General features: G+C 44.6%; 1 pseudogene; it reads right to left on the bottom strand.

Annotated features, from left to right (window-relative positions):
- Nucleotides 1-1,843: 1,843 nt before the first annotated feature.
- LOC101716699 (protein ITPRID2 pseudogene) lies at nt 1,844-5,510 on the bottom strand (annotated as a pseudogene).
- Between the last annotated feature and the right edge of the window lie 1,522 nt (nt 5,511-7,032).

The raw sequence follows: 7,032 nt of genomic DNA, 5'->3' as shown, positions 1-7,032 counted from the left end.
AAGGGAGGTAAAGGGGAGCAAAAGGAGAATCCAGATGATATACAGGAACAAATTCCACATGATGAATGTTATCATTATGTATATCTAAAATGTACCAATAAAATTAATTTAAAAGAATAAATAAATCCACTGACAAAATCCATGAATCTGCTTTACCAGGTCTGTCCAGGAAGGGAAAGGAAGGATACTGAGGGCATAGGGGAGGGGTGGGAATGCATGCTACTTCTGAAAGTGTGTTTGGCTGGGGACAAGGAAAAGAGGGACGGGGAGAAAGGGGTCCTCTATTTCCATTTCAAGCCTGAGGAAAGAAGGTATCAAGAGTAATTCAACACAAGACCTTCAGCAGGAGTGGCCTGCGCTTCCTCCCCCAGACACACAGAGCTGAAGGAACCTCAGGGTGGTCTGCAGGTCCCAACTGCTCCCCTGGTAGAAGCACTCAGAGCCAGCTCAAACACATAAAGAAGCACACTTCCTTAGAAACAGAATAACCCAGCAGGTCTAAATTTCATGCGATTTTATTTTTAATAAGGTACTTAAATCACATTTTACATCTGGCAATAAATTAGTAGAGTTTAAAGCACTGTGAGTCTTTTCACAGAGCCATCTTTTCCAACCCTGCATATTATAGAGATTAAGATCACAGACTTAGGAGTCCAGATCCTCTGTGAGCTCGGACAAGTAATTTCACCTCTCCTGTCTGCTTCCTCATCTCAAAATGGAAATACTGAAAGATCTTGCCCATTCACCCTCCATTAGAGTACTGTGTGTGTTGAAAAACATCAAGTGATTAGAGTTATGCATATGCAAAAGCATATGTCATGCTTGGAAATGTTTGTTCTATTAAACCAAAATAAAATGGAAATACTTCTTGGTTGAACCATGCCTACTCCAGTTTGCACCAGGAGACATCATTTCTTCTCTGATTCCTGCGGTCACAATCATGAAACAAAAACCAGGTTCCTTTGTTAATTGAAATATGAATAAACACAAGGGGAACAAAGCGATGATTAACATCAATTTTGACTAATTCTAATCTCAAAAATGGGAAAGCAAACGTGTTTTTGGGTGCCAAGCAGAGACACTTCCAGGCCTGAAGCAGAGAGGAGAGAACCCAGAGAAAGAGTGGTCAAGTGGCCAGACTTGGGAGAAAGAGTCCTCTAAATGTGGAAGGGAATAAAGTTTGAGAGGATGGTGCACCATGGGAAAAGTGCCTGCTGTTTGGAAGCACCCAGAGTAACTACTCAGATCTTAGGTGGCATTAATGTACCATCCCTGGCCTGCAGGGCTAGGGCTTAATCCACAGGTGTGAAGAGGTGGCTGGAGAAACATGTATAGATGCCTGATCATAACAACCAGGTGAAGCAGGACACAAAGAACCATTTCTGGGACATTTCCTTGCCTCAGATCATTTCCCAGCTAATGAAATGGAATCATTCTTCTCATTTCTTTTTCTGTTTTTGTTGTTATTGTTGTTGTTGTTGTTACTTTACACATTCATTGAACACATATAAAACCAAAGAGGAAACCATTTTCTTTTTCTTTCATAAAAACAAAGAGTTTTCACTGGTTAAAACTGAATTAAAATATTTATGTATAAGGAGAACACATCTAAATTACTTCCGCTTTGAAAAACACAAAACTAGCTTATTCATTTCTATCCATTCAAGTCATAGACCCCATTATTTTGACAATGTTCTACTATTTAGTCTACAAGACAGAAGAAACAGCTCCTTAAAATAAGAAGACTGGACAATGCAAAAAGTGCATAGTGTTTAACATAAGGCATATTTCCAAAAGAAAAATACTACGTAAGCTGTAATAAAGTTATATTTGCTTTGGGTAAAGCAACAAGGCTTACAGTGTAAGAACATTAAGTAGTTGTAGGTAACCTCATGTAATTCTCTACTACTGCTATTAGTAGCCTCCTTGAGAATTAAGAACAATTTTTACAACACAACAGTTTGCCTTCTTGTAAGTGACACTAATTAACAGCAGTGGAGGGAAAATCATTAGTTGCTTCAAGCTCTCAAAAAATGAATCGGTTATTGCACAGTAAATACCTCATAGAGGTCAGTGTCGTAAGAAGCTAGGTTGAAGAAATAGCACAGTGCCTAAGTGTCTACATATTTTTAAAAGACAGCTGCAGAGGGATCACACACTGTACACTGTATATAGCAGCCCACCTCTGCCAAAAGCAGCTTGTGAAGAAAAGCCCACCAGGGTACATCACAAATAACTCCAAAGTTAATCAGCTAGCAGGGTCCAGGCCAATCTGAAGATTCCATTTAATGACTATCTGGCTTAGAACTTGATGCTTTGTTTGAAGATACTGCTGCCAAAAGTCCACTTACAATTTCACCTCTGATTTCACCAACAATAGACTCTTTAATCTCCCGTAGGACCTGCTGCCACTCATCCTGCTCCACATTTCTCTGCCTTTCCTCAGCAGCTGGCCTGGCTGAGAGCTTTCCACACTCTTCTTCCACGTCAGAGTTAGGTCCTGCAACCCGTGCACCTTCTTCAGCTGTACCAGCTTCCTCCAAACTCTCCAGTTCCGGTGTTGTCTGCAGGGAGCCTGTTCTGGAAGGAGCAGTGGGCCTCAGGGCCCCTGAAGCCGGGAACACTTTCTGTCTGGCCATTGACTGGGCCTTGCGTCTGCCTCTGGCGTCACCAGGAGGCACTGCGGTTCTTCTGCTGATGTGGTGGGAGGGACTAGAACACGCAGAAGACGATTCTGACTTGACTGGGGAGAAAACAAACTCTGAGCTTTCTCCGGGGGAATTTCAAATCCCATTTCTCCAAGTCCCAGACCCAATTCAGACTTCAGGTAGGACTGTTTGGGTATCATTTCAGTCACCGGTTCCATTGCATTCAATGGAGAAGGGCAGGTTATCAGCACTTCTACTGCTGAACATTCCCAGCAAGGGGGAACTGAAGCTCGAGGGCACCCGCACCGCCTGCAGCTGCTCGCCCAGGCTCAGCAATTGCTCTTCCAGCTGCAGCTCCAGGTCCTGCAGCTCCATTCAGACCAAGTTTCTCAGACTCTGCAGCTGATCAACTTTATACCTTTCCTCCTCAGTCATATGTTGATAAACCAAGGTTTGCTGGCGCAGCATTGCCAATTCTAAATCCATCATTTGTGTTCTAAACAAATTCAGGCTCCACCTCATTCCTTGAAGCTCCTGAAAAGTATTTTCATGAAGAGGTAGAACAGATGATTTCTGAGTACTGTATGGAGCAGTATCGAGGTCAGGTCGTCTCATCACAGGGGACTGTGAAAGATTCTGTAGCGAGTTTCTAATATGATGCAACACTCTTCACAACTGCATTTCTATGGCAGAAGGAGGGTTCCCAGAGCATGCTGGGTACGGGTAGGCAGCATGGCTGTGTGAGTAGGAACACCCGAGAGGGGAAGCAAAGGCAGAGCAGGTGGCCACCGGGATGTTGGGGACACGGTGTTCTCATGTGCTCACACGGGGGCCTGTCCTGCCACTCTTGAAGAGTGTGAAGGAGCAGGTGGACTGAGATATCGGCGGTGCAGCAAGGTGGGAACAGACAGGAGTCCTGCTATGACGGCGTTCCTCCAGCTGGGCCACCTCACTCGGGGAAGCCTCTTTGTCCTTCTTCGAGGGTGCCAGAGAGATGGAAATGGTGGATTTGACTAAAGACTGACTGTCAGGTGCAGCTGCTCCTTTTTCCAATTCCTGTTCCTCTTCGGGTGTGTATTTATAGGTGAAGGAAAGTGGGCTGCACCTGGTCTCTTTTCCGGGAGATAACCGGACGTTCGGAGGACACAACCCTTACTGGGACTTTTGCAAGTAAGTGCCTTTGTTTTAACAGATGCTTGGATTTTATCAGTCTCCGCCCTACTCTTTGATTAGACAGGCTGCAAACCTTCATTTGTGCTCTCTGCAAAGCTGTATTAACTCTGTCCACAGAAGAGGGCAGCCTCGTTGTACTTTCAGAGCTTAGGTCACTGCACTTAGCTTCAAAGGAAGCCAATGATTTCAGGATATGGTATGTGGTGTGCTGAGGAAATTCACACACGCTGCTTCTGTCGACATCAGTTTCACCGCTTGCTTTCCTCAGCAGCTCCACTGACTGTGCTGGAGATGAGCCCTCTTCCACCTCGTTGACTTCAGTCACACGATCCCCTGGACTATGGGAGGGTGGTTCAGGTCCCACACTCTCCTCAGGCCTGCACTGAGGGAAACCCTGGCTATCTGGCTTTCTTTTGTCAGAAACTGCTGCTGTGTTTGGCAACTCATCTTCTGACTCATTAAAATAAGACTGGTCTTGTGCTGTTGGTGTATCAAGGTCTTCACCAAATGATGTGACTGTCTTCTCACTGTCACAACCAGCACTACTTCCCATGGCTTGCAAGGGCTCCTGGACCTGAAGATGATTAAAGGAAGGCAGTCTGTGGAATCTTCAGCAAAACCACTGCTATCAGAATGCTGACTTGCAGTGCACAACATATGATCTGCTTTGGACTTGGTGAGGCCCAGCTGATAAGAGGCCAGGACACGAGGGGCTTCTCCCTCTGTGCTCTCAACCTCTTCCATTTCGAAGGAGTCCTTCTGTTGGGTCATTATATTCCTTATGGAGGGGATGGTCAACAGTACACAAGGTGCTTTTTCAGGTGTGGACACAGGGATGTGTTTCAGACCACTACTGTTTTCCAGCTCACCTTGGCTGGACACATTGAAATCACTACCTAAGTCAGGTTCTATAATGCCAGATTCCTTGTGCAGTTTACTCTCATGATTTTGAGTTTCTTTACTTTGCCCAGTCACTTTCTTGGTTAACATTAGTTTGCTTCATCTGAAAGCTTGCCAGGGTCAGCACTCTCCATAGAAGGTTCTGAATTACCTGAGACTTCTTCTTTAACTGTAGCCAACACAGAAGATGAGTCCTTCTGCTTTAAAACTTTTTGGGACTTTTGATCATTTTTATTGCCACTTTCTTCCATTAGTGAAACACTGAGAATCTTTCCTTTTTCAGTTGCAGGGGAAGGACTACTACCTTCTCCTTTCTCAACACATAAGTTTAGTTTTGATAGTGTTTTCCTTAAATGATTTGCAGTGTTACTTCGGGTTAAAGGTGGAGGTGCATCTGTCTCCTTGGTAGAGGTCACTGAGGACATACTTCCAGTTCTCTGCAGGGAAGTCCCAGAGACTTGGGAGTATAAAGAAGAAAACACACTGCCCACAGTAGTAAGTGCTTCAATTTGATGAAAACGGCTTGTTAAAGCATAATTTGGGTTCTCTACTTCCATCCCTTGCATTTGAGCACTCAAGAATATTTTAATATCTATTCCTCTGGCAACTGATGATGAATTTAAAAATCTGGAAGGAATTTTAGAAGCAATATCGGGTTCATCTCGTCCAAATCAGATTATGAAGAATTTCTTCAGGATCTTCCTCATAAAGTTCCAACAATTCTGAAACGCTTGAGACTGTCCCACTACTTTTCCCAGAACCAGTAGAAGTCATACTCTACCTTTCTGATGAAACTGGAGTCTTCTCTCCTTGGCCAAGATATTATTGCAGCTTTCAATTTGAGCATTACTTTCATGGAGGTGGTTAGCTTCAGCTCCCGGTGACAAATCATCTGCAAAGCTTCCTCCATTTCTCACCAAGGAAAGGGGGCGGGGGCGGTTGGCACAGAGGGCCAGAGCCTCTTCTCATTTCAAAGATGATAAAATGTCCAGAGCCATACAGACCTGGATCTAAATTCCAGACCCTTGCTTTTCTATCTGCCCCACCACTTCCCCCAGCTACCCATTATCAGTGAATCCTGGAGCTGGAGTGCACAAATTCAGTTGAGATGCAGAAAGCCTGGACCTGACTACTAGGTCATCTTCAAGCCTCCTTTGCTTTAGCAAAATTTACTGTCTGGTGCTCCGGGATGAACCTTTAGAGAGGGGTACTTATGGGTGGAAGGCTCTGCATGCCATTTAGAGTCAAGGAAAGGAAGGATGTAAGCAGGCTGAATAAAATCCTACCATGTCAGTCCCTGTCTACATAGCAGTCCTTCTGGCTGCTGTGAAGGGAATGGGCTTTGGCATCAGAGCGCCTAGGGCTGACTCTCCCCTGGGATGGTGAACTGTGTGATACAGGTTCGGTGAATTCTCTCAGCCTTGTTCACTTTCTCTATGTGCAATTACAATCAATTATTTTATTTCACATAATGCCGTTGGGAGGGTTAAATAAGACAATGGACAGAGATGCTTAGCTTGGTGCTTAATTAATATCAGAGCACTGGAGCTCCTCCCCAAATGTACATTAAAGTTTTGTTCCCCTCAACAAGAATATGCAGGGACCTACCCTGAAGGGCACCCCCAGACCCCCCAGTTAGGCTGCACTACATGTCCACACAGACACATCTAAACCAGGTGACCTTGTTAAGACTTCCCTAACCTCCCATTGCAATTCCCCATGATTATTTAAAATGACACAGAGAGAAGAAAGACAGGACATGAAAACAAAGAATGATACTTTCCGTAGCACCTAGAAAAGACAAGAAAATGAAGAAAAATATTCCCCATGAAATTCTTATAGTAAGAAACATAAACTGTGTTGTCTTTAACTTGGGTCATAGAATAATTTCGAACTGTACTAGGGACACATATACCTTGTGATTGTATATACCTGTGATTGCATAGCTTCAGCACACAGACGTTACGTGTTAACCTTTTTTCTGATGGTTGCTCTGAGCTCTGGCTTTGGCCAGTGAGAAAAGACAAATTCCTGGAGCTGAAAACTGAAAGCAAACACTGTACAATCATGGGAATTGAGAGGCAAAGACAGCCTTGAATTGAGCTGTTATGTATTCCTGGTGAAGTCCAGCAAGGATTTCCAGCTGTGATCTCCTCCAAGTGTCTGGGCCATGGTCCTCACAGGGAGCCTCAGGCACTGCTGTGGTGGAAGAAAGGAGCACAGGCCATGGCCAGACCAGTGCTTCTCAACCAGGGTTGGGTGCGCTTCCCATGGGACACGTGGCAGAGCCTAGAGGTGCTTTGATTGCTAC

The sequence above is a fragment of the Heterocephalus glaber genome, unplaced genomic scaffold (genome assembly GCF_053883595.1).
Source record: "Heterocephalus glaber isolate CG9 unplaced genomic scaffold, H.glaber_assembly_v1.0 deba00000071, whole genome shotgun sequence".
NCBI classification, from domain to species: domain Eukaryota; kingdom Metazoa; phylum Chordata; class Mammalia; order Rodentia; family Bathyergidae; genus Heterocephalus; species Heterocephalus glaber.
The sequence above is the reverse complement of the archived record's forward strand: the minus strand, read 5'-3'. Positions and strand labels throughout refer to the sequence as shown.